This window comes from Pholcus phalangioides, unplaced genomic scaffold (genome assembly GCF_987345545.1).
Source record: "Pholcus phalangioides strain wild (caught in Gottingen) unplaced genomic scaffold, Ppha-v1.0 ptg000001l_1, whole genome shotgun sequence".
NCBI classification, from domain to species: Eukaryota; Metazoa; Arthropoda; class Arachnida; order Araneae; family Pholcidae; genus Pholcus; species Pholcus phalangioides.
This window is the reverse complement of record NW_028301594.1, coordinates 20,451,099-20,478,994: the sequence shown is the minus strand read 5'-3', so window position 1 is coordinate 20,478,994 and position 27,896 is coordinate 20,451,099. Positions and strand designations below refer to the sequence as shown.

The window sequence follows — 27,896 nt, the reverse complement described above, 5'->3', positions numbered from 1 at the left end:
TATGAGTTATGTCGAGTTTTTCTTTTCACAGCTCCACCTGTGAGTGAAATTTAAACTTTTTTGATTTACCGAAAAAAGGTCTAGACCAGCGGTTCTCAACCGGTGCTCCGAGAATAATAAAATAAATCAATAAATTTGATAAACAAACAAAAAAAAAGAGGCCTAAAGGGTACCACCATATAAATAATATATTAAAAAGGGCTCCTCGAGTTGAACAGGGCTCCGCCATAGAAATTATACACTGAAAAGGGCTCCGCGAGTCCGAAATGGTTGAGAACCGCTGGTCTAGACCATGATAAGTATTTTAATGCAAACCACACTTTTTTATGTCAAATGCTGATTTTTTTATTAATTATGAAAATGTGTCCAGAACTTTTCTCGTCCACCCTGTATAACTCTGATATACTCATATTTATACCCTGAAAATATAAAAATCCATACGCTTGAATTGGACCCATGGGAACCGAGAGCCCTCGATATTTGGTTCAAGTGACTCCCTCCCCCAATATATCTAAGAACTTTACGCTTATGGCCATTAGCGAAAAGCAGTGGGGAAACTGTAGTTAATGCAAATATCTAACCAACTTTATGAACAAATTCGTTCTAGCAGCGAAAGCAATGAATTGAAATAAGTAAAAATTCCAAAATGAAGTTGCTGATTAATTTTTATAGCAATAGTCTTAGTACTGGCGGAGGGGGGGGGGGAGCAGTTGATGAATAAAAACCGTAACATCTTCAGAAGATAATTTTTGGTTGATTCTTATGTATAAGTAGGCTATATAGATTCATTTGGAAAAACAATAGTACGCATGAAAGATATGGCATGTTTAATGCAATAAAATTGTGTCATGTCAGTTGAAATCGAATAAAAAAGAGTGACTTACCACGCTAGTTCAGAATGGGATAGGTCCTCAACGGCAATTGAACCTAATTGAAATTAAAGACAAACAAAATCTTTAACACAGAATTTTACTTTGCTTGCTGTTTATGCTAAAGCTAATTCAGAAACAAATAAGAGTTCTCTAAAAATCAAATTACCGTATTTCTTGGAGTAGGCCGGCCTACCGTAATTTCCTACGTATAACCTGAGCCGATTTAAAATCTGCAGATGTCAATTTTGTTCCTTAGAGAAAAAAATATCATCATACGGTCCACAGTGGCGTATAATCCACACGTGAAAAGTTGCATTCTTCAATAATGGAATTTTAAGTTTGTCACATTTTTGGAGGAAAAAAAATGCAGACTTTTCTATATATATATATATACACACTCGCATACACCATCTATAAATTACCAAAAGAAATATTTTCTTACAAATTGATTTTTTGAACATTTATACATATTTCAATCTCTCTGGGGAAAAAAAACTGCAAATAGACGCAGCAGTAGAGCCTGTATCATCCTTAATATCATCCTTAATAAAGAATCCAAAAGTTTTTGTTTTTCTTTAGCCCAAACATTTTACCCAAACTTTTTTTGGAATTTTAATTATGATGATTGGTGGATTGTGCCTGCTTCTGACAATGTTTTTGATGAGTTTGATGAATTAGCGATTATTTTATGGATTATTATTTAATATCCCAGTTGACAGAATTTAATTTTTCACAATGGCATATGGCCATCAAATCGCTTGAATATTTCTTTCGGGAAATACATTTTTGTTCTCTACAATTGCAGCAGATTACATTTTATTTCCACACCTTCAGAAATTTTAGTAGTAATTAGCAAATTGCATTTAAAGCAATGGATTGCGATTTTTTTTTTTTTTTTTTTTTTTTTGCAAAATTTAGTGATATCTCGTATTCAGGATCGCAGTTTCCTACATTCTCCTCGATGAACTATGGTGAACCAAGGTAAGAAGATATAATTTTACTTGAACCCATATGGATATCAATTGAAACGGGTGAATAATTTTATCAAGTTTGACTGCGGACCATCTATGCCAGGAATCTTCAAGCCGGTGCTCCTCGAGGTATACCCATAATGCTCGATGCTCGTGTCCGATTTCGTGCTCGCGAGTAACTTGATCAACATTCCAATTAAACACTTTGTACAAATTGCATTCAAGGATTGAAATCATCGTCACATTTTATGCCTTCGTAAGAAAACTTGTTCTAAACTTGCCTAAGAGCGCTTTTATTTTGATGATGGATACAGGCAGCGCTCGCGACTTGAAAAAGGTTGAAGATCTCTGATCTATGCCATCGTCGCGGACCATAGGTTGAGAAATGCTGCCACAGATGTTCATAATAAATTAGTTTTGAAGGATTAACTAAAAACACAATCAGTGTGTTTTTTGAGATAAAAACCAACTCTTTAAGCACCCTAATCCTCTCTTCTTTTTTTTAATGTAGTCATATTTTTATGCACTGTGTGTGGGCTATTATGTATTATATTTCCAATCAGTGGTACAAAAGAAGTAGGCCCTATTGCATTCATAAAAGAAGTTGACTGTCTGCTCAGAAAAGACTGTTGACCTTTATTATGAATAACAAGTTCAACAACCATATTTAGTTTTCCTTCAAAGCTCTTCTTGTATCATTGACGATGATTCACTGACAAAACAAATGCTATTAAATCCTTTCTTTACATGCAGAAACTATAAATCAAATCATGCATTTCATACACAAACAGAAAAAAAAAGAACTTTCACTCAAAGACGCAGTTTTATTATGAACAAATCGATCTTCCCGGTCATTATAAACAAGGTCCGAAATTATCTCCATAAGACGTTGATTGATATTTCCTTCATTAATTCTGTTTTCCACGTCTTTATCTTCTTTGCGCACGCGCAACCGACTGATTCTAAGAACAATGTAACAGTCGCGTTAAAGTGTACCTACCAAATAGCTCAAGCAAGAAAAGAATATTTTAAGAACCGGCTTTTTTTTTTGTTCTGGTTAATCCGTCATGGCTCGAACTCATACAATGTTTCCCTAGATTTTTATTCTTTTCCTCATGTTCATCAGCACACAAAGTCTTTTCAGTGGGTGTCATTATCAATCACTTCTTACACCTTGAGATACGATGCCCTCATTTCTTTTTCTCCATCCTCTCTCTCTTTTTCACCAAAGGAGAAACATTAATTCCTCTATTCTCTTAAACACGTATTACATCCATGTTTTTTCTTATAATCAAACAATAGAAAAAAAATGAAAGCTGCGGCTTCATAACGTCTACACACACGCACTTACTTACACTCATCTTTTTTGTTTTTGAATGAAAGCATATGCTTTCATCTCCACCACCTGGATGGACAGAAGACTTATGATTCTTATATCACTTTCTCGATGATTACACTTCCATCTTAAAACATAATATTTCTCTCTATTTTTTTCAAAGGAATGAATGCGGCCATGACGCAAGTTGTATGAAGAAACACTCTTTCTCTCCCTGAATCTGATAATATCGGAAAAAAGCAGATGAAAATGTTTTTTTTTTCTTTTTTTCAGAGATATCCTCCGTTTTCCAGACGCTTTCCTATACTAACATTTTTACTCATCATGGCTGGAAAAAAGCGACGGAAGAGAAAAAAAAAATTAAATTAAGTTGAAGGAGGCTCGAATAAGGGAGTTATTGTATAATAACGAAGAAGAAAGAGACGACGTTCAGTTCTGAATTAACAATAATTATGAGTTGATCACACACATACATTTCTATAAGGTAAATTAAAAAAAGGAAATCACCTGCCAGAAAGGGAACCTCTCTTCTTCTGAAGAGATAGATGGACAATGGGAAAAAATGTTGAATGTTCTAGATAAGAATTTTTCCTCTAGAAAACGAACTACAACTAAGTGGCTTTAATGAAACTCTTTTTTCCTCTTTTCCGAGTAATTAAAAATACAAGTAGGAACATAGAAGACCATCTTTTCCTTTCTTTCATTCATCATTCTGTTGAGCATAAATTTTCGTTGAATCGCATCAATGCAGCAGAAAGCAAGCCGAAAAGAGTTTGAATCTAGATAGCGGGGATATTAAAAGAAAACGTTTTTTTCTTTTTTCTAATGTGAATTTAAAGCATATCATTTAAAGTATGTCTATTGATTTCTAAGAGCTGCAACTATAGGAAAACTCGCATAGGCCTATAGAAGCAAATTTTCTCATTTAGAATAGGCTAATGGACATCCCCATAGTTGCACGCTTTCAAAATATATACTCATATATAAGAATCAACTAGAATAGCACTTTACAATGTATTCTTTGTAGAACAGCAGGCTTGCAAGTTTGATACAATGTACAATATAGTGTAGCATAGCTGTCAACTTTGAATTGTTCGAAGCACTCCAACTTTACTATGTTTTATAACGTTTTCTTGGACTTAATATTTCTTTTTCCGTAATTTGGATTAGGATTAATCACAACTTGCAATACTCGTATGTTAGAGCAACACTGTAAATATCAATTTATGACATGACTTTAATTTTATAGTATTATGCGTAGTGCTTTATATATGCAGGTGAAAACGATGAAATGTGTTATTTCATTCTTCTTTTTTTTCAGGGTTATTCACTCTTTTAAAGCTTTGTAACGTGTCTTAATTGATTTAATTCTATTTTCACCATAAAATCGCTAAGGCAAATCCCAAATCAAACCATAATATCGTTAATAGAATGGCATTATATGACATCAATGGCAAGATTCAGCTAATGTAAAATGTATTGAAAAAAAAAGAACCTATGTTTTCAGAGCACGCGTTCCTTCAGTGCAAGGCTCTTCGCATCAAACTGAATAGTCTGGACATTCCTAAAGCTTTTTTTCCATCTGCATTTAACATAGACAGAAATGAGCTGACAAAATCACGAATGGATGGGGGACACCTACGAATTCGATTGGGTTGTGTCAACACCAGCTTAGTCTTTCAATTTCTTCTTCTTTTTAATTCTTCTACAGCTGGTGTACACATTAGTGTAAAATTGTGTATATTGGTGTAACATTGTGTATATTAGCGTAAAAAGCTATTCAGTTTCTCTCATCTTTCTGTAGTTTTTCATTTATCCAATTTTGAAGCTGTTTATTTTAACCATCAGTCAGTTTTTGTCTTATTTATTGCAGCTCTTGGTGTTTCGAAAAGCTTTATTTTTGAGCAGAAATTGGAACGAATCAGATGATTTTCCATAAAAACCTATAGAAAATCACGTTTTGGTTAACGAACGTGAGTCTGTAACGAATCATATTCGTTAGCCGAGGTATTATTGTGTGATGTTCTATCTTGTTCCTTGAAGTTTGTGTCAGTTTCAAAATATTTTAGATTAGATGGAGCATAACCACGTGTGATGAATAATGAATAAAGGCCTACTACCCAATAATTACAGTCGATCCCACTTAGAACGTTTTCCCGCTTAGTACGGCTAATTTTTGAGAATTTAACTTTTTTCCTTTATTGATAATGTTGACTTTTCCTGGATACAACATTTGAATTCTTTGCTATTCCAGCTTACAACGTTCGAAAAGTTCACATCGGCCTTTTTCCTCCCTTGAAAACAGCGTACTTTTTCGCCTTTTTCACAGGTAAAGAAACTAAAATGGTGGTTATTTGTGTGCTAGCGATTAACTATTATGTGAAAACTAGAGGTGGGACTTTTCTTTTATGGCTCTTTGGAAGCCGGTTATTTTTTTCGGCATGAAGAATTGACTGAAAGTACGTTTCATTCTTTTTTTTTTAAGGGCTAGACATAATAATTTTAATATTTCTTTTTTTTCTTTTTCTCTCACTTTGTCCAACAATAGTGTGCAGAACATAAACTGCCCTTACCACTGTTCACTTACACCAGGGTGATCGAAGCTATGCCACTGAATAGGGAGACTAACACATAAGAACTAGAAAAATGTTCTCAGAAGAGGTCAATTTTTTTCCTTTGCGGTCTTATTCAAATTCGCTTCATTAGATCGATTCCAAAAAAAAAAGGATTCTTCCAGAAAACTAATCTTCTCATAGTGGTGTTATAGACGATTGCATGCAACAAAGGAATGAAACGGTGGGTCTTCTCATCCACCTCTGAATCTATTGATAGATAACCAGCATCAAGTAACATTAGAAGGCGGCTTTTTCAGGTAAGCAAAATCGGATTTCCCAACTGTACTTCTTCGAATTTAATTCTTCACAGAACAGCCAATATGATGCTTTCATGACCTTTGGAATTTCGGAAAATGAAGCAGTAACATCGTAAGATTTTTCGAGTCAGAATGCGTCAGAGCAAATTAAAAAGAAAAGCTCTAAGTGCAAGGGGATTAAATAAAAATTCTTAAATTTCCAGATGATAACCCTTTGCTTTCGAGAGTTACAACAGCAGAAAAAAAAATTCAATTTACCTCCCAGCACGTCAAACACCATCCTTGGTTCAAAGATGCATTATACATCAATATCAAAATGTAAGATTTTTTTTCTATATATAGTTTTTGTTTTTTCCCTACGAACTACATGCCGTATAATGCACATTAATATTTAATGGAATAACAAATACATAATTTCTTCCTATTAAATCTCTATATGAACCGTAATGTTTGCAAATAAATTTAAAAAACAAAAACAGCATAAAACAGCTATGGTCGGTGAAAAACTGTCTTACAATTTTTATAGATATTTCCCACTTATAACGTTTCTAGCAGCGATTTTTGAAAAACGTTATAAGCGGGATCACCATTTTCATTTGCATAAAACAAAATAAAGAATTAAAGTAATTAAAACTTGTGTCACTAATCAATGATTGGAAAAAATGAGTCATAAATGATTACGTCAACATTAGAAGAAATGATAACGAATAAATATTTATTTTTCCAATTTATTTTCTCTTATTTCCAAAAATGAAAAAGAATCGACCAAAGCGAATCACAAACCCCTTATACAAAAGTTGATGAGAAAAAAAATCTTAATAGTAACCACCATATTGATCATCTTCGATTTATAATTATGGAAAAAGAATTCAATTCGATGTGACAGAAGAGCGGGAGAAGAACGTTAATGGAGGGAGGGGGGGGGGGCAATGCATTAATCAACAAGAATTGCACATTATTTTGTAATTTCGCGGCTGCTGCGACATTAAAAGCCTTCTGTTAATAAGAAATTTTTTTATCGGAATGTTTCATAATGATCAAAACTGGATTTTCTGATTAATGTTAAATTGCTTCATTTGATCAGAAAGGATCAATGGTAATGTAGAAACTAATTACATTCTCACGACCATTTCTAAAACAACTGATAAGATTCACCTATACCAGAAGTCTTCGACCCATGGCTCGGGGCCCAAATGTGGCCTTCGGAGTTTTTTGCGTGGCCCGCCGAGTTTTTACGAAAGTAGATACTTTACATAGAAGAACGGTTAAATTATGAAAAAAAAAAATTCGTTGAATCGTGCTGACCACTCAAACCTGTACTGCCTTTGGCATTGTAGGATGTACTCTACAGATTGATTACTAATTCTGTGCGTTCGATGCATTAAATTTGAATTCGTAACGAATTCAGGGGAACACTGAGGTAGAATACTTTTTTCGAACCTACGATTTCATATAATTATTTCGAGAAGCAAAGGTCAGCATCCAAAAGGTATGTACGTAAGAATTTGAAAAAATGCTGAAAACACCTCAGTGAAAGAAGCAATTTCGTAACTGATGAAAAGATTTAATTAATGAAAAACATATTTACAGAATTACTGAGAGAAATGCCATATTTGCCGAACTACCTACACAAATAATTTCAGGATTATTGAGAGCAATTTCAGAATTCATAAAAGAAATAATTTACAAAAAAAAAAAAAAAAAATCACAATCATTAAAAAGTTTTTCCAAAATAAATAAAAATTGAAATTTAGTAAAAAAAATAATTTCTCATTAAATTAAAAAATTATAATTTGGTCAACAATGTTTAATAACCTCGGTATGACTTGGTGGTCTGCGGGATAAGTGGAAAGTTTAAATTTGGCGCACAATGTTCGAGAGATTGAAGAACTCTGACTTGCACACTTGAAATTTTAAAATCATTCTTCATTTTCTCTTTCGTAAATCAATGTTAAATGAATCTTGGAATTAGATTAAATGGAATATGATCCAGGAAGCTTTCCTTTTGCGAAAAAAATTAGAGAAATATGGCTATACTGAAAAAAGATTCATTAACAGTAAGAGAAGTTTTAAATTTTGATGGGAAATAAACGAAATTTAGCATATTTTCACCAAATTTTAATTACTGCAAAACAGAAATGGTGTAAAATGTTTAGAGTAACTGATTGCTCGTATTGTACAGTGATTGAAAAATCAACTAAAAATTAATTCTATAAGGTTCATTTTCCATTGTATGGTAATTTAATATCGTGCCTTGAGATGGGACGGGACCTCCAATTATGGCACTGATTTCGAACAGCTGAGAACAGCCAGCAATGCCCCGGTAAGGATTCGAATCCACACATGCACCGCTACAGATATTGGTGTATAATACATACGACTGCTAGGAGTTCGTTTTATTAGGATAACCAAAAATGTGTCACATGACATGCTACATATATATATTATCTCGAATGACGGTTCTACGTCCATTTTGTTTTATTTAACATGGAAATAAAGGTCTATATTCCGATTCACCTTCTGTTTTATGGGTGAACCGAAAAAATTTCAAATCCTATTAAATCTCGGTTTGACACAAATCTCTTCTTTGCATGTTCAAGTCCACGAATCACGTCATGCACACGTGCGCAACTAAATCAGGATCATACAATATATAAAGGGTTCCCAAAAGGAAGTTCACTAAACTTTCTATAGGTCGATCACCACGAGGGAAGATACTCTTGTTCGGTCTGGGGTGAAGCCATTCCAATGGAAGGCGAATAGTTCCATTGTCATACAACACACAGATGCTAAAAAGTGTCTAAAGGCTTCCGTTGTGGGTTAGACCAGAGACATGGTACCCTAGCAATAATAATAATCATAATAATGGCTCTGGTACCCAAATAGTAACTTTACGGGGGTGAAACCCCCGTGTCTGACACGTGGCTTCCCACCCAAAAGAAGGGGTTACACAAGCGCGCATAGGTACAAAACCCTCAACACCCCATAAAAAAATTCAACCCCGTTCTTGCATCGGAACTTGATCAGCAGCAGCATCCTCCTGGCAGGAAAGGGGTTAGCAAAAATCCTATTTCCCCCTCCTCTTTTTATTGAAACGAGTCTACATCGGAGGCTAGGGTTATTAACCTGGTTTTTCTACACCCATACAATAAGAAAGGGTGCTTGTCATGTAAAGAGTTGTATAATAAAACTCCAAGGATATGTTTTACCGCCTGTGGTTTAAATGTTTAGATAGCAATAGACTTTTTAGGTCCTGGGTCGGAGCCGATGTTGTAGTTAGAATATTCGAAATTGATTTCTGAACAAGAAAAGATAGTGGTCATATATTATTTAACCTAGAAAGACTGCTTACTGATAGCCTACACCATACTTTTTTGAGGTTTTAGACCGAACCAGGTTCTATTACTAGCGTTCTTTAGTGATAGTTTGTATACATTTCATATAAATTGGTGTTTCACAATCGAGAGACCGTGGCCCGGTACCAGACCCGAGCATCGGTCAAACCGGACCACTAGCGATTTGATTTTGATTCAAGGGTTTTTCTAATTTATCTCCAAATTCCCCAGGTTATGAATAATTTAGTCGCTTATATCAACTCACAAAAAAAAAAAAAAAAAAAAAATAAATAATAATCGGACCATTAACTGATAGTTCTATAATTCGAATCAAATTTATTCGTTGCAATGAAAAATAAAAACCAAAACGAATTGTGGAAAAACTAATGAATTCTCTGCAGACGATAAAATGGCTCAAGTTATATAACGGAATGTCAATTGAAAATATAAAGTGAAAAAAACCATGAAAACACACACATACACGCGAGCCAAACTTTTCTGAATTCTACATAATAGGTGGTAGCAAAGCAATGATTTTGCTTTAAGGGAAGCAATTTTTTGCTGCCCTTAAAGCAAGCAAAATTGTCTACGTCATATAATAAAATTAATAATTTGAATGATGCTGTAATTTAAATGTATTTATGAGGGCATTTTCTGTATTTTCCGCGATAATGAACTGTAAAATTTCGGCTGTGAGTGATTAAAATATTTACAAAAAAAAATTTTCCCCAAAAATTAAAAATACAACAAATTTTACGAGGTCTTCTCTCGGATATATTATCTCTTAAATGGCATAATTGAAAACGGAAGAAAGCATACCGATAAATTCACCTACAATCCACCTGAAAAAAATTTGCAGGTCCATATTTAAGGTCTCTTCAGTCAACGCAATCTCAACACTCAAACCCTAAACCAAAATGATTTTTAATAAATGAAATTTTCCATGGCTATTTTTATTACTTTAAGTGCCACTCGTCAGGTTTCGCTGGTCTGTGCAGCGCGTTTCTCATGCCTAAAAACAGGCGGGGGGGGGGGGAATTTGTATTACTTTTTTTTTCAAAGGAGTTTTCAATTTTTTCAAATGAAAATGCTCAAAAAAAAATTTCCACCCACATCGAAAATGATAGTCCCATCCGTAGCTGTTGGCATTATTCGTAATTACACAAGATATACAGAAAAATTAAGTACCTAAATCAAGTAATAAATATATCAACTTTCAAAATTAATTATTCTAAATATATCTAGAAAATTAAAATTTCAATATTTATCAAACAAAAAAAAAAAAATACAATTCAAAATCACTATTATTAATTCAAAATTATCAATTAATTTCATCAGTATTTGATTAAAAATTGCATTGTAGAGCGGAGATTAAACATTAATTATCATTTAAAATCAATTTTGAAAAAAAAAAATTTGAAGATTAAAATATTTATATACAGTATTAGTTTTTTTTTTTAAATAGATTTGATGATTTCATGGCAACTCTGACTAGATGCTCAATAAAATGAGTCATGAATAATGAAGAAGAATATAATGAGAAGATCCTAGGTTGTTATGAGGGAAAAAAGAAAACTCTTTCTAAAAAGGATTCATAAAGGAATAAAGGAAAAAAAAAATGTTTTTCTTGTTTGTTATGCCTCGAGGTACAGGTGCAAAGATTCAATTTTTTTCCCTTCCTACTAGGGATTTATTAATGCTTTCATTCAATAACTCAATTAACCAAGTCGAGTTAATTGTTTCTGTTCCTCTTATTTTTTTGTTAATGAAAGGGGATAAGAGGGGGAATGAATTGTGGAGTCAGTTGGCTATTTACGTCCCCGCGGGGCATCGTATAAATTTTATTACAGCAATGAAAATCTTGATGTTTTCTTTCTTCCTGGGAAGTATGTATTCTAATTAAATTTTCTTTTTTTGTATTTACCCCCAGTGTTCTTGTGTTTCGTATGTAACTATACAAATATACTGTAATTTGTTCCTTTCCTGTTCTGACTATACTTGCTGTTTTATTTACTTGAACTGATTCTAATCAATTTTATTTCATATTTTTATACGAACTAATTTTTTTTTTTTTTTTTTTTTGTTTTCGGTATACTGTTTTTTTAATGATCGTGTATGGAGTTAACGAGTGTTTCAACAATGAATTTTTCAAAAGATTTTTCTCGCAATATATTGTTTTTTTTTTATTTAACAAATGCGTCTCTGTATTCCGTATTTTAGCATGGTATTTCACTTGTGTTTTTTATAGATCAACGATTTTCATCGTTTCAATCGGACTTTTGAACGAATTGCTATTAAAATATAGAAATAAATGTTTTACAAGTTTTATAATTATGTAACACATTTTTATCATTATCCATTTATGTTGTTTTATTTCCGATGCAATGCTGGAACACTTATTCTAACTACTCGGCACGACGATTAAAAACCATTGCTGTGAATAATTTAATATATGTTTCTCTATTCTGCAGATTACCCTCTATGGATCCGTATATATACTATATTTTAGTATACATGTCAAACAGATGGTCCAAAAAAACCTATTATACCAATTCGTTTTCCCAATTTTTTCGGTATTTTAGAAAGTAGCCTACATCTTTTAGTGTCATTTCAGACCAAAATTTCTTTATATACGTATACAATGTTTATTTTTTATCTAGAAAGAGTTGTTTCCGTGTTGGTTCAGAGTTTTATAAAATCGAACAGAAACTGAAGAATTTGGAAATAAAATCCAAGATATAAAAACTATATATCCAGCTTTGCTAAGAAAGTTTCTACCTGTTTCTATACAGCATTAAAATCAAGGCAAACTGTATATTTTACCCTTAATTAATTTTATGTAATTAAAAAAATTCACTCTAATTTTAACGTTTCAGTTAAAAGTATGCTAACAGCAGCAATTTACATCCATTTTTTAAAAACAATTTTTTTTCAATATGTTTTTGGGGGGGGGGGGGAGGGGGAAACCTATCAAAATCTGCTAATTCTTTGACTATATTAACAAGAAATCTTTCTTTATATGCATGTTTAATAATAATAATAATCACGTTTTTTTGTGAATTGTTTAAACCTTGGGATTTTTTTTTGCAAAACTAGTTGGCTGAATTTATTTTTTCAAGATATAGACATTATTAAGCATCATACAGTCGATCCCGCTTAGTACGAATTATTTTCGTGGTTCCAAATCTAACAAATTCCCATTAAGATTTCCCGTTTAAAGCGTCTTCCCGCTTACAACGTTTTTTCATAACGACGTATTGAAAAACGTTATAAGAGGATCCACTGTAAATAGCCCTAAATGCAGTCTCGATTTTCCATGAAATATTATTTGTTGCATCAACATGTCTCGTTAAAATATTGATGAAAACTGCTAATATCAATAAATAAATTTCTTGAACCAGCATTTTTGGTACAGTACATACTGTATTATGGAAACGGACGCATACATGACACTCGTAGAATAAATTGTAAATAAAGTGTATATATAAGATTATTTTCTGTCAAACAATGCAATGATTTTCGAGTGTGTGTATCTCTATTTTTTTGTCCTTCTTTCGTGAGAAGGTCATCAATTTTTTTGCAAGCAGACAAACGAATCCGCTAAATGAATCAACTAAATTCTATTGCTAAATGATGAATTCTGTTGCTAAATGATGAATTCTGTTGCTAAATGATGAATTCTGTTGCTAAATGATGAATTCTGTTGCTAAATGATGAATTCTGTTGCTAAATGATGAATTCTGTTGATAAATGATGAATTCTATCACTAAATTTTTACTAAATGCTGAATTCTATTGCTAAATTCTGTTACTAAATGCTGAATTCTATTGCTAAATTCTGTTACTAAATGCTGAATTCTATTGCTAAATTCTGTTACTAAATGCTGAATTCTATTGCTAAATTCTGTTGCTAAATGCTGAATTCTATTGCTAAATTCTGTTACTAAATGCTGAATTCTATTGCTAAATGCTGAATTCTATTGCTAAATGCTGAATTCTATTGCTAAATGCTGAATTCTATTGCTAAATGCTGAATTCTATTGCTAAATGCTGAATTCTATTGCTAAATGCTGAATTCTATTGCTAAATGCTGAATTCTATTGCTAAATGCTGAATTCTATTGCTAAATTCTGTTACTAAATGCTGAATTTTATTGCTAAATTCTGTTCCTGAATTTAATTGCTAAATGATCATTTCTGTTGCTAAATTTTACTGCTAAATGATAATTTCTGTTGCTAAATTTTACTGCTAAATGTTAAAGTCTGTTGTTAAATTCTAAAGTATATTACTAAATACGATTTTTTAAAATTTCTTTCATTCTCGAAAACTTCGAATTGAGAGAAAGTTTTAATACTAAAATACAGAAAAGGTTCCGGGGCTGTCAAAATTTCGACTTAAAGAGATATTCGAGTTAACAGAGTTCGACTTATCGGGAATTCGCTGTATATATCTTTTGCATGTATACAGCGTAATTTTAACTCTAATTTATATCCAGAATCGATTGGAACATTGTAACGAGAATTTGCGATGGAAAGAGGCATTGATTATATTCTGTTCCCTCAGTTGTAAACAATAAATAATGGTGTGTGTGTGTGTGTGCGCAATAGCACCGCATTTCAGAATTTTTGTTTGTTTTATCGTATTTATGAGGGGATGATGCTTATAGTTTTTGGAAAATTTTGATGTTACATATATTTCTCGACAGCAGTTCAAGACATGTTTTATGTATTGCAATGGAAAATAAAAGTAAAAGAAAATCCCCGTAGGAAAAAAGCAAGAAAAAAATATATATATTCGAGTTTTACATGATAGGAATCGGGAATCCGTGAGAAAGAGGAATTACAAACAAGTCATAAATAACGAGAGGAAAAAAAGAGGAATAAATAAAGATGAGATTACATCGATTGCACACTGCGCAGGTTGGTTTAATGTATAAGCGAGACGTACATACACGCTTGTGCGTACTGAATTTAAACATGATGAGAACCAAAAATGTTGGTTTTACAAATCGCCCAGGTGTTAGCGCGAGCCGCCGAACGCAATGTTACAAGTCAAAGAAAATTATTTCTGTTCAATATTGAAACACTCTCTCTCTCTCTCTGGGAAAGGAATCGAACCCCCTTCGGGCATCGCGGGGTTCGACCAACCGCAATAATATTATGCAACTCTCGGTCTCTCATCATCATCATTTCGGAAATTTGTTCTCTCACTAATTTCCACCAAGACTAGAAAAATAATAAGATGGATTTAAAGACATGGTGGTGGTGATTTTGGTGTGCGTGAGTTGCATTCCACATTTGCGATTCACACACACAAAACACACTAAGACACACAACTTACATGTATGTAATGCATTAAGCAAGAAGCAGGTGCGTCTGCGGTGCATCTAGACGCATCATTTCGACAGTTGGACTGACACTGGGTGACAAAATTTCAGAGGGTCTTTTTCGGGTTTTGGGAGTTTCCTTTCATGAGAAATATTTTTTTCATATTCATGGGTATTCGTACTTCGTACTGATGGATAGCCTGAGGGTTATTTAATTGCCGCGAATAATGTACTAGGCTTACAAAATTGCTAATCTATACTAGCAATTCGTGTTCTCGCTGCTCGTTACATGAAATTACAGTTTAGAGCAGTGGCCGCTGTGGTGATCGAGTGGTCATAGTGACGGACTCGCATCGCGGGGATCCGGGTTCGAACCCCCACCGGCGCCACAGTGGTGGTCGGCTGAAGTTGGTTTTCTGTGGTTCCCAACTTCAAAGCGCGAATGCGAGCCGATCGTCCCGTTAAAAAGTCTCGCCACAGAGAGCAACAGGCCTACAACGTTACAAATATTCAATCATTACACTTCACTCACAATTTGAAGTATCAGACACAACACTAGCTACACACTGAGACTGTTAGGTGCACTCACTTTGTTCCTGACTCTGCCACGAAGCTGGGCTGGAAGAGATCTCGGCAACGGGATAAGTCCGGTGGCAGAGACCCTGGCGTTCATTCATTCAGTTTAGAGCAGTGCTTTTTTCAACACTTGTGTGTTCTGTAAGTTCTCTCAAACTTCACATCACACATTTCTGCGTAAAAACAGGAAAAATGTGGATATGATTCATATTTTTTAAACAAATAAAACATCAGATTTTTCTTCCAATTTCTTGAATAATCAATCAGAGCAGGTTGCAAATTTTGATGTTACATACATTTCTAGACAGCAGTTCAAGACATGTTTTATGTATTGCAATGGAAAATAAAAGTAAAAGAAAATCCCCCACCCTCAAAAAATACTTAAATTTCTCAATTCTTAACAAGGTGCTTACAATGCATTCTGAAAAAGAATTCATAGGAATCAATAATGTGACCCAATCCAATAGGCGAGTCTTCAAAAAGCATTGACATACCGAGGGTTCTAGGATCATTAGGAAACCCATGATAACCTAACATTGCAATTAAAATCATCCGGTAAAGGCCAGTAGGAGACATACATACAATACATTGCTTTATACAGGATCAAATTACATTGTTGAATAGCCGTGTCTACAAGTAGCAATGATTTCGATGATTCAGGTACTGTTGATAATTGAAAAACTTGACTGAAATTTCGTATTTATAAATGGCTGAATATCTGCTGCTCAAACAGAACGAAGTACTAATGAATTTTCAGGCAGTCACTCACAGTAACATATGTTTTTGGTAGAATTTTCTAATATTGATTTTGTTTGACTTTTTGGGTAGTTCTCAAAGTGAAGCAATGAAAATAATTTATAAATTACTCGGAACTCTATAAATAGGCCTATATGTACATTTTATTGCAGCTTCATAGACATTTAATAAGCGACTATTTTATTTAAAATGGTCAGTCTGATGAGAAAATTAAATCGAAAAATAAATAACTTCATTTTAGATGATGTGGGCCTACATGCCGAATTGCGAAGTTCGAACTTTTGGATAATTCGAACTTTTACGAACTTTCCCTTGAGCTTTCTACTGCACGCACGTACTTTGTCATCTTTATTTAGAACTTCACTCATATGTATGTGCCTATGTGTTTTGTTTACAGACTGGAAGTAATTTTTTTAAATCGTACAGTAGCCTATTGTAATATAAAGATGAGCAATTTTTCGATTTAAAAAATAGTCTCAGGTTTATATTTTAGAATTTAAGTTATCACATTGGAAGTGCTTTGCGACCTTTATTAATGTTTAGTTGGAAAGTCAGTGCCTGACTTAGTAAGTCATCTGATCTCCACCGTGATTCAGAAAAAGTCTATTTCCTTGATGTGTTAGCTGTGAGCAAAAATAACCCGTCTCATGCAACGTTTTGCCGAAGCAACGGGCACAATTCTTCAAATTTATTTAAAACAAATGGATATTTCATAGCTTAAAAACATTATAGTTGTTCCAGAGTACTAATGAGAACGTAGAGCACCGTTCAAGTCCATACGTGAAATACATGTTTTTACATATTTGACAGTCACACAGTAAACCTGTAGACCAGTGTTGTTTGCAGTGCAACTTGATGATTCGAATTTTTGGATAATTCCAACTTTTACGCAATCTCCTTTGAACTTTCTAAATTTAATATTAAAATTTCTTGTTTAATACGAAATTTCTTCGAAATTTTTGGTTAATTCGAAGTTTGAGGGGGGGGAAAAACATCATCATTTTTTTTGTATCAGCAAATTTAGTTTGAGAAAATTTTACAAGAAACCAGACTGCTGTTTTCGATCAAGTTGTTAAACAACAAATCTTTGAGGACAAATGCAATTAAATTCGGTTTTTCCCTACTCTTTTTTTTTATATGCAGTCGATCCCGCTTAGTACGAATTATTTTCGTGTGTGGTCTCCAAGTTAATTCTCATTATCATTTCCCGTTTAAAGCGTTTTCCCGTTTAAAGCGTTTTCCCGCTTATAACGTTTTTCATAACAGTTTTTTGAAAAACGTTATAAGCGGTATCCACTGTAATTTAATGCTCATTTTCACATCGTTCAGCTGTAGTGCATATATATCGAGACTGTACCACTTAATACCGATCATGCTTTCAACCTATAGGATCAAGGGATGTAGCATTCCAAATCTGAATCTTTTTGTCGTCATTAAGAGTATGGAAAGTATCGGAAAGTACAAATTTTTTGTAATACATACGTTAATAAAACTATATTTCCTTGATAGCGTAAGAATGATAAGCAAAATTTGGGAAACAGTTTCGTAACAGCTGATGATGAACTGTTTCCGTAAATCAGGCTTTGACAATGGTTAAGAAACCCTGCAGTGATGCTGATTTCAGAACAATGGAATAATGTAGCAGCTAAGATAAATTATTATAATTATAAATTATTAAAATCTGGGAAAAAGTTTCGTAACTGATGATAAAAAATTTTAATAATTGATAATTATTATCCTATGTGAATGTTTAGGATTAAGTTCCAATTTGTAGTCATTTTACAGATTCAGAATTAATTATTTCGATAATTCGAACTTCTTTCCAGTGACTTTTCACTTCGAATTAACCAAGTTCGAATGTATTCATTACATACCTGATGACCCCTTAGCACCTTCAGGCGAACCTCCGGAGTTCCACGGACAACCTTCCGGAAACAATTGCAGTTAAGACAAAACAATATACCCAAATACCCTGGATAAGTAGAATTTTATCATTGTGCTGGTCACATAAATAGCACATGCTCCACAGAATTCTAAAAAAACATCTATAGCTTTTGTATGCACAATATCTCAACCTGATCTATGGTGATAGGGTTTTTGTACCACCCTCCCATTTAACTACGGGGGTATGCTCATGAAAACAAAGCAAGAATCGAGCCGTCACTCATCGTGATTTCTCTAACTAAAAAAAAAAACACAAAGGGTTCGACCCCAAATACAAATGTCCACGGGTATATTTATTCTTCTCTATCTTTTTTTAGAACCAAAGGGGGGGGGGGGGTGGCAGTCAAACGCTTACAAAATAAAAAAAAGGGGGGGCTCGAACCATCCAACCGAAATTGGCCTGTGTGGAGATAGAAGATATCCACCAACTATTGTCCGCGTCCTACCAATGCCACCAACCTCGCCGAGTATAGGGTGCCTCCGGGCAGGCCTTCTTTTCTATCCAGGTACGAAAGGTGCGGTCACTCGTGTGTAACAAATGCCAACGGTCTTGTCCGCTATTGGTCGGAGAAAGGATGGAAAAATACAACAACTAAGACACACGGTCCAATGATTGTCACGCTTACCTTTTCCAAAAGGGGAAAGAAGTAAAATAAAATTACCGGTGAGGAAGTTGATCCTTAACCCTCCCAACACTTCAATATTCTTATTTTCTTATACTGTGTGTGTGTGCTTTTTGTAAAATCAACATCACTACCTTATTTTCTATTTAATATTTATTTATATTTTGTATGCCTCATGCCTTTGAATATACTGCTTTGTAAACTGTAAATTACATTTGGGGGGGGGGGGGAAGCGAAAGTACAGGAAACTAGTTAAGTGATGCTTCCAAGCGATGGACGGACGCTTCGATAATCAACTAACAAATTCAAGGATTAAACATACAATGATTATTGGTTGTTTTCTTAGACACCTTTGTAGACCGGATTATCTCAGAGAGAAATCACTTATCCAACTTGGAGGGAGAAAACATTTCAAGACATGTCAGAGTATCAAGAATCAACACTGATTGCTAATAATAAATATTATGTGCTTCCTGTTTTTTCGAGTTCTCGTATGATAATATTGGACATCACAATATTTTTTCAGTCGATTCGCGTAATGATTACCATAACGTGATCAGTGGATAATGACCGAAATTCTGAATGAATTACACGTTTGAATACTCTACACAATCAGCGAGAAAATATTTTCCACAACACAAACCTGTAAAAATGTTAATTTCTTGTCCCTCATTTTTTGTGCAGGCCTGGTCAAGAGCCGTCGCTCTCTTATGCATCCCATATAAATATTAATTTATTCATCGTAAATGAATGGGTATCAAATCGAAAGAATGCTTTTTCATAGCAGAGAAAATGCCTGTTATTAAGTAGGCCTAATGAATGTAATATAAGCGTGTCTAAATGATTTTTTGTGTATCTAAATGAAATTCGGAAGTCTGTAAAAAAATATTTTGCGTTATGTAATAAAATATCCGTAAGAGTAAATAAGAAAGGCTGGAATATAAGGATACAATTGTGTGAATTAAATCGGTCTCCCATATTTCTGTGGTGTTTGGTCAGAACATGACACTCCAAACAATGGCATTTTGATCTACTAGTAAGTCTTGCTAATTATAACTAATTAGAAGTGAGATAAATGCACAAATCGTGCGTACGGCTAAACAACATGCTGATGTATGATATTTTCATTTGTATTTGTGTGTATGCTTTATTTTTGATTTTTAAATGGCAAATAAATTGCTTGTATCTCAAAAATGTGAACTATCATGTTCTGACCAAACACCACAGATTTATCTGTCCTACCACCCTTTCCTCAGAATTTTTTCGCCCCATCCCCCCACTTAAGTCAATCCATTGGATTCTATGTTGTACCAATTTCTTTTATGACCCTTCCGATCTACTGCAGTGTCTTCCAGGGGGCCCTGTAGTCTATTCTCACTTTGGGAAACACTGCATTTACTTGTGGTTCTTAACATTTTTTTCCACCCCCTCCCTTGAATGATATATTATCTATTTGTTGAAAATTAACCATTTCGTAATTAATTATCCACTAGCTAATAGTTAAAAGAAATCTGAACTTGAAAGGTAATTGCAAAACTAATTTATTGCAGAAAAGTTCTCACAGACACCACACTAAAAATTAAAATGACTCTGCATGTCGATTTTTAGTGACTAATTTTTTTTTTTTCCACAATAATATTGAATTTTCTTTGGAAGGGAAGGGGCGCTACCCGCGTAACATCACTTACATTCAACGATTCGTGGCTTTTGCTTTCATTAGCAGAGTGATGAAAACCCCCTATTTCGCAAAGGTTGGTGATGGTGAATAGTAAAAGTACATGCAAAGCCGTTTTTCCTAGCATTGGAAATGGTTCCAAAGCACAAAAATTGTTCTAAATCAGAAGTTTGAAATTCCATTTGAATTTGTGCACTGGCTCGAATTTCAGTGAAATTATCTTGCGCTAAACTACCATCGACACACACATTCATAGGATTACAGAAAAAGAAACTTGGTAAAAGCATCTGACAATTGCATATATATGAGTGTGTCCCCTCATAATCCCTTCCAGCTGGGAACATTCACACTGCACGCAACACACTTCTTCGCGAGCGAAAGCTAAATTTCAGGTGTCAAAATGTAAGTATGATTCTCGTATTTTTAAATTGAAAATTTAAATTTTCATCGCATATTTGAATAATCAATCAGCATGTTGCACTTTTTTTCCTAAATCTCGCACTCCCAAAAATGCATTCCCGCACCACTGACTAAGAACTACTAGCATATAGAGTTTTAGAACAACATCAGTAAACTGAAACTCTTGAAATGAACGTCGTAACATTGACGTCGTTCAATTATTAATATGGTTGATTGTTAATATAGTCAATTTTTTGACTAACAATGATTATTCAATAGTGTTGCGGATGTAATAATTTGAATAATTTTTTTTTATGTATCAATATAAAATTTAGGTGCTAATGAATGTAGAGGGAAATTAAATGCATGGAACCATTCTGTTTCCCTGAAAACATGTGAGATTTACAAGATTACTTTGACCAACTGTCAGAACATGAACTAACTGTCACGATATGTAAATGACTAACCTTATTTTTTAATGTTTCAATATATAAATATTAATTCATTCATCGTAAATGAATGGGTATCAAATCGAAAGAATGATTTTCCATAGCACAGAAAATGACTGCTATTAAGTAGGCCTAATAAATGTAATATAAGTGTCTAAATAATTTTTTGCATATCTGATTTTGCACGTCTACTGTCTTCTATAAATAATGCGAATTATTTTGGTTTAATTGTCCATTCAGTAGTCTACCATATCGGCCACAGTAGCCTACCACCGAATAACAACGATTAAATCGTTAGTTTCCACACAAATGTTTTCTTTGTTTATTTTTCGACTATGTACATTGTTGATCAAAACGTCTGAATTTTCAACAATCGAAACAATAAGTTCGGATTTTTCTCTAACAACATATAATCGTTCAAAAAAGGTCAATTGTTTGTCTTAGAGAGTGTTCAATACTATTCTTTCTACTCGTAACTTAACTGAACAGATTTCGATCAAAAAAATTTCCATTGCTTCAAATATGCTTCCTTCTCCACGGTGTAGGATGGAAAAATCCAAAACAATATAAAGGGAAGGGGCATACGGCAATGTTAGTTTTTCTTCGATGAACATGTAACAGAAGTTGTTTTCTCTGTGTGTGTATGCGTATTTTTCTTTACTTCTGAGAAAAGTTTCTGGAATTTTCTGTGGGAAACAGGAAATCGACGCAGATGCGAAGCCGGACACTTCACTTTCGCAACAACACACCGATTATATGACGATGGTAGATTAGATGGCGATAGGACCGATGATTATTTGGTGAATAAATTCATGTATTCAACCGCAAGGTGACGCGTCACTTCACGCGTTGACGCACAAAACTGTCGTTTGGTGACTTATTTTCCTCCTCGTTTTATGTTTCTTATACTCACTTGAAGATCGTGTTTTTATTATTATTTATTTTAAATTCATAATCGTTTCCTCTTTTTATTGATATCAAAAGGAGTAGGTAATTGATAAATCATAGAAAAACGAAAATGGCACGAAACAAAGGAAGTCGTATAATACATATAAATAGTTAACAATACAAAAGCGAAGATTCTAATCCGACCGACACTATGGCTTTATTTAAATGTAGACACGCATGAGTAGGATACTACTTCAAATAAAATATTTATAAGACTTGAAATGCTTAAAAACGATCATAATTCACTTTTAGGTACTTTAACGTTTGTTATATTTCCGTTCTATGATAGGAGACTTATTGAATTCACGTATTATTCAAAGTGGCGCGAATATTCAAATTTAAATTGACTGGGGATGTGGCGTAAGGAAAAGATTAAGAACACCTAACTTGATGAAATCATAAAAAAAAAAACGTTTTTTTGAGAAAACAATTAATTTAAATCACGTTTAATTCTTTGATGCAAAAATACAGTAGACTCTCGACTATCCGGTTCGCAACTAACCGGTCTCCGTACTGTCCATCCAAGTTAAAAAGTACAACTATAATTCTCTGTAATAAAATGATGAATAATTTACTTTACCATTAGTTGGAAGCGTAATCATTCATATAAAAGGGTGCTTTTGATGGTATGAATGGGGTATGGGTATGAAGTGAGCATTTATAGAACTCGGCCTGTTCCGTTTTTCTGTTATCCGGCTGACCTTTCCATCACTGTAATAATTAGGCCGGATTGTCCATAATCTTCTGTGTCTATATCCAAAATATAATTGCTTTAATTTTTAGTTTTTTAAGTACATTTAGATACAGTATTGGGTACAATGCTTGTATTCAAAGTGGATTTTAGCTAAGGCTGATAATTAGATGTCGTTTCTTCGTTCAGTAATAGCAAATGAATTTAAAATTGCAAATACAATGTTGTTTTGTCTTGCGATTGCGAGTAATCCAAGTCCCGAATATTCGATAAAAATGTTTCGACTTCTGAGCAAATGACCGACTTACAAGACTGAAATGTACGAAAAAGAGCTTATTTGGCTCAGAAAGCTCATTTTACTTAACATACATTTGAAATCTTGAGCATTTGTAACCAGTGGAAGTCATCAGTGATAGTTGAACAATGCAGGCCTATACCGTACTTCTCTAGTCCGTACAGCTACTTTCATTTTTTTTGCAATATATTGCACTGAATCATGTTAATTGATTCTTACATGAATACCAGTATTGCTGGTATGTGCAGAGAACTAAAAAGTTAACTATCATTTCAAATAGAAAAGTTCGCTTCAATGTTTGAGGTCTTGATGATATGTGTAATTTTTAAGAATAAATTAAATACGTAACTTTAAGGATCACTAATCCCTTATGTAAGTTACGTGGCCGACCTCCAGGAAAAATTAGACTGGAGAAATATCGGCAGGGCGCCTAATTTTGACCAAAATACAAGAAAACATACAAATGTCTACCCAAGCATTCGTATAGAGCTACGAGCCCTACCCAGTACGCTTGTTTGATAGCGCAATATGACTAACCACCAATTAGTCATATTGCGTACCCTTGAATCTTAAATAAAACTTCGAGTGAAATTACTTGGTGAAATTTTTCTTACATACAGTGGAAACAGTGAACATCTGAAAGTATTTCTAACAAAATACATATTATTTTATGAGGGACTGGAAGAAAGAGCCCTGGTCCGTTCCGCATCACTATTATACCACGAAATTCATAGAATCATAATTGAGTCCACAAGTTCGTTAAAAACACATCAACTCGAATACGCACATACAGAAAACATTAGTGATGTTCCAGTTTCCGTGAAAAGTTTCATTTCTATATATCTAACGATTTTTATAATTTGTAGTAGAGGTTAGACATCAATATCTTATAAACGACCAACAGATGAGACATTCAGCCAAAAAAAAAAAAGAAATAAGGGGGCAGAAATAGCAGAACGAAGGTTCATTCGTTTCGAGTCGTTTTACCATTTAACCACAACCATCAAAGTAAAATACCAACCCTCCACACAGAGGTAGATATTTCTTCAAAAACATTGATCTGATGACAGACTTTTAACACTGGACTTCTCATGCTAAAGCCAATTACCAAATAAAAAAAAAAGAAGAGAAGGAATCCATTCGTTTCGGGATTCTTTTATTTTTATTATTTTTATTTTTTCAAGAGCCATTAAGTGAGTAAATGACAGACCGAAACATTGGAAATTACTGGTTTAACTTGTGACGTGTCTTTAACCCTGGCATAAGAAAAAAAAAAGTGGAGAGAGAAAATTTGGACAATGATTTGCAATGGCATCGAGGTTGGTTCGTTGGTTTGGTGTTTCATTTCTTCTAGTTTTCTTTTTTATTTTATTTTACTTCCTCCCATTTTATTGGACACGTGGTTAAAGTACCGCCAAAATGGAAAAAAAAAAAATACATATAATAATGTGTAGAACATGAAGCATTTATAACGCTTCAGCTGCTTAATGTATATGTGTTGTTCTCAACACACTTAATAGGCATTATGAACGATTTTTTTTTTACCGCTCTTCTTTTCTCTTTGCGTGGATGACATGCTGGTTAGGTAATGACAACAGCGTGTACTTGTTGCTGGAACTGTCAGAATGGTTTTCATGGACAAGCTTCTTCCACCGTCAAGGAACTAAAGACCACAAATCGCTTCTTATTATACTGGATAAATATATAATGTATTTTTGAGAGAGGAGCGCTGTTTCCAGTGCTAGGAGTGATTAAGTCTGATCGTTTCTTCTCAGTGGACGATTTAAGAAAGTGCTTTAATAGGAAATTTTTTTAAATACCTTTTTTTTTTCCTCTATGTATAATTCTAAATTTTGTTCATGTTTATTTTTGAAGTAGTATTTTTAAATTTGAACACCTATTTTTAAAAAAAGTGTATGAGATTAAAATTGGAGAGAGAGATACTTGACGTTTCTTGGATGAGAAATTAAAGTTCGTCGCACGGTGGAGGAAGATAATGACGAAATTGACTGAATTCATCTAGAAGTCAATCAGGAATATTTTCAAACTATGGATTCAGCTTGAAAAAAATGCACGTCACAGACAGTGACTGTTTCTCGCAAGGCACAAAAAGAGGAACACGCATCGCCAGAAAATTTTCAGGGCTCTAAAATTGGCTGTCTCTTATATTTTAGTCTCGTTCCGCCTTTTTCGTAGAATAGGCCTTCTCCCAAAACTATAAGCGAAAGCAGGCCTACCTAGGAGGATATCGCCAAACTTGTAAACGTTTGAAGAGGTGAAGGCAGTTTAATTGAAAACGTCTGAAACTAAAATAATATTCTTGAATGCAAGATGGCCTTTCAAACAAAAATTGTGTCAACATTCAACAGTAAGACATACAATGCGATACTTGTTGAATTTTTAAGCTAAAATTAAATACCATGATGAAAATGCCATAAGTCAGCAAATGCCATAGCATATCCTCCTTCAGAATTTATTTTGATAGTAATTACGCATAATTTTTATATAATAAAAATGCTACGTAACTATACCTCGAAGAACGCTACACATAAGGGACCCCCCCTCAAACATTCACGTTTGCTTAGCGCTCGTACTTCCTTATAGACTTAGTACCATATTCATAATTCATGTTTACATTATACCATGTTTCCGTCAAAGCAATGATGTTAAGATCCGCAACCACGCAATGATGTGATAAGACTGTCGTGTGATATGCTGTATCGTAGAACAACTGTCTCCTAGAGGTTCAGACTTCTTTCACAAGATTATATTCATGTCATAATAATCATAAATGGGTTTTTCATAGGTTACCCCCAATACCAGTGGTTTTCAAAGTATGCACCGCGGTTCCTTGAGGCACCGCCAGTCATTGTCAGGGGTGCCGTGCTGAGCTGTCTTCAGTAATGTGTGTCTATTCAATACAATGAAGCGGTTCATTGCTAAACTATTGCTAAACTATTGCTAAACTGGGGAGCCGTGAAAGACGAAAATTTGAGAACCACTGCCTTATACAAAGGGTGTTCAACCTATCGATAGCCACTCAATGGATTTGTGACCGGTCACGGTCATAATGAAATTAAATGATTTCATTCATTGACGAAAATTTCAAATAGTAATAAGGATCTATGATTTCTTGAAGGTGGTCAAACTGGGTCCGGTCTCAAGACCTTAAGTGAAACAGGGGTCCCCCCTAATCATTGAAGATTTTTTACTAAATATTCATCAAATTTTTGTTTCTTTCTTCAATTTCATGTAAATTTGAACCAATTCAGCATGTTACCACGGAAAGACAATTTTTAAAGGGAAGGAGATTGAAAGAGAAGTTTCAAAATGTTCAGGCCCGGAGCTTTCGAACTTCTCAAGATGGCCCTAATTACGATTAACATTTTTAGTGTTAGTAACATCCCTCCCTCTCTATCTTGTCATCAAATTTTTGACTCACAGAGGATCCAGAATTCTTTATATGTCTCACCAGCTTTGAAATAATACATTCATATATTTTTCTCTACTTACTGTAATACTTATTAAGGTACGGAAATATTTGCTTTGACTTCGAGGGCCACATCAGATGGTTCCAAGGGCCACGTGAGTGGAGCGTGCATGTCCTATACATTGATAAAGAACAAGATCGCCCGTTGCATGAGTTAGGAATGATCATAATGATCAACAAAGGTCCTCAGTACAATTCCTGTTATCCCATATTGTTATTTTGGCCGTGTACTTCTCTACAGCTGAAATGATAATAAATATTTATCTCATTGCTTCCTAACCGAAATACGTACGTAACAATTCTGTTTCGTTGCAAGAACAAGCTGGAATACATCATGAAAATTCTACCCATCTGTTTTCTTTTACGAGTTTCAACCGCGTTCGGTGGTTCCAGCTTGTGATACAAATTAACCAAGAGAAAACATCTATCCCTCCGGAAATTCAAACTGTAAAAACGGTCCATAATAATAAAATTAAAGAAAAAAGACCAAGTAAAACTACATAAAATCAAGTAATAAACCCCGAAGACAAGGAAAAAAAAGAAAACTAGTGTTGAAGATAAACTCTGAAAGCACCTGAAATGAATCTGAGACAGGAAATCTGTGTGTACGGTCAAGCAAATTTAAACTTCCGTGTATAAACATAATACTGTTGAGCAATAAAAGGTTTTTTTTACAGATGAAGAAACCGTAGTTTTGTGAATTCACTGGATGAAACACACATAAAACTACTGGTAACTCAGCGTAAAAGACAAAAAAAAAAAAAATAAAACAAAGATGAATTCCCCTCTTTTTCCTCTAGATTGTTTCAGAGAGTCACGAACTCAAGCAAATTTCCTCAATTTTCCCAAAAAATCGCCTTTTATTTTCTATACAGAAGCCGAAAAAAAAGAAGAGAAGAAGCAAGAAAATCGTGGATGAGAGTTACACCAGATTACACCCGTCATCGTGGGGCCTCCTCTTGTATAAAATGCTCATTTTTATAAGAGGGGGCCCTCTATCAGGTTCCAGACTGAATCCTTCGGCGTAGAAGGAATCCAACTGACACACACTGTGACTTCTTCCCCCCAAATTCAACATGTAAGAGATGTTAGAATTGGCTGTTTTAGAGGCGATTTTCGGGGAACCAAAGCAGGAGTGATGTTTCAGCGGCTGAGGTCTTGAAAACCAATTAAAGACATAAGTCCTGAAAGAACGGTCTTCCTTGTCTTATGGGGGGAACTGTCCTTCCCCTTTGCCTATAATATAGTATAGCCGTAGAAGTGACTTGAGAGAATAGGGCCGTTGTTTCCTAGACAAGGAAAAAGAAAAACCCGCAGATTTAAAAACCTGTTAATCTGT

The 27,896-nt window shown here is 34.1% G+C and overlaps 1 long non-coding RNA gene across 2 annotated transcripts in view; it reads right to left on the bottom strand.

The window, feature by feature from the left end:
* LOC149090040 (uncharacterized) overlaps positions 1-27,896 on the bottom strand; it is a 181,383-nt gene that overhangs the window by 89,842 nt on the left and 63,645 nt on the right. For both annotated transcript variants that reach the window (XR_016193161.1, XR_016193162.1), the window contains one exon: positions 885-927. This is a non-coding gene — a long non-coding RNA (uncharacterized LOC149090040). The remainder of the gene's footprint in view (positions 1-884; positions 928-27,896) is intronic.